At 39.4% G+C, this 1,137-nt stretch overlaps 1 non-coding gene across 1 annotated transcript; it reads left to right on the top strand.

The window, feature by feature from the left end:
• Positions 1 to 808: 808 nt before the first annotated feature.
• TRNAY-AUA (transfer RNA tyrosine (anticodon AUA)) lies at positions 809 to 880 on the top strand. The gene has a single exon. It is a non-coding gene; the product is annotated as a tRNA-Tyr (tRNA).
• The last annotated feature ends 257 nt before the right edge of the window (positions 881 to 1,137 follow it).

The raw sequence follows: 1,137 nt of genomic DNA, 5'->3' as shown, positions 1-1,137 counted from the left end.
TGTTGATTATCAATTATAAAATAAAATCTTAGAAGATGACCTTAAAATTATAGGATAAATAACAGATTTTATTTAAAATTAGCATGTCTTTAATTAAGACCTTCTGAGTGGTATAAATGAAATTTTATAATCTGCAGGGAATCTTTAAGAATTTTCCGAGATGGTTTTTTGAATTTCAAAAGACGGTATTGGTAATTGTTTAAAAAAAATTATATGTAAATTTTGGTAAAGAATTCCGAGCACCAAAAAATAAACCTGCGAGGGATGTTATACTTGACACTAAGGTAGGAAATACAAGGTTCATAAATGGCCCTCTTTTCATGATCAACCTGATGAGCTTTTTTATTACGATGTACCGAAGTACATATGATATTTCCGTGCAGAAATTCTGCGTCATCATATGATGAAAGATGAGTGGAACGGAGAAAAATTCTCTCCGGCACCGGGATTTGACCCGGTTTTTCAGCTCTACGTGCTGACGCTCTATCCATTAAGCCACACCGGATTCCCATCCAGATATAGGATTGCATCTTCTCAGTTTAAGTTCCACCTCTTGGGTTCCCTCTAGTACTTTGGTACATCGTAATAAAATATGATATGCGAAAAATAATCACTTAGTGATTTAAGACGGCGCTTACTCCGTCTGATCCCGGCCACTTAGTCACTCATAGCGAGTGCACCTCTGCACATGTGTGGACACTGTGCCACTGTCATACATTTATGACGCAGTGCATGAGGGTAAGCCACTAGAGGGAACCCAAGAGGTGGAAATTAAACTGAGAGGATTCGATCCGACATCGGGATGATATCCGGTGTGGCTTAGTGGATAGAGCGTCAGCACATAGAGCTGAAAACCCGGGTTCAAATCCCGGTTCCGGAGAGAATTTTTCTCCGTTCCACTCATCTTTCATCATCTGATGAGCTTGGTTTAGATCTCTCTCCATGCGTATAGTTGGATCCATGATAATAGCCTTTTGTTGTTGCCTGTTTATTGCTATTATATCTGCTCTTCTGTGAGAGTCGTCTTCAGAAATACAGTGGACCTCTTCATGAACTTCCTAACCCTTGTTCCGAAAGAGACAGATGATAGCTCCACGGACTATATGATGCCTATTGTTACACAATAACTCTCCTTTC

Source organism: Periplaneta americana, chromosome 1, assembly GCF_040183065.1.
Source record: "Periplaneta americana isolate PAMFEO1 chromosome 1, P.americana_PAMFEO1_priV1, whole genome shotgun sequence".
Lineage (NCBI taxonomy): Eukaryota > Metazoa > Arthropoda > Insecta > Blattodea > Blattidae > Periplaneta > Periplaneta americana.
This window is presented reverse-complemented; position numbering and strand designations above follow the sequence as displayed.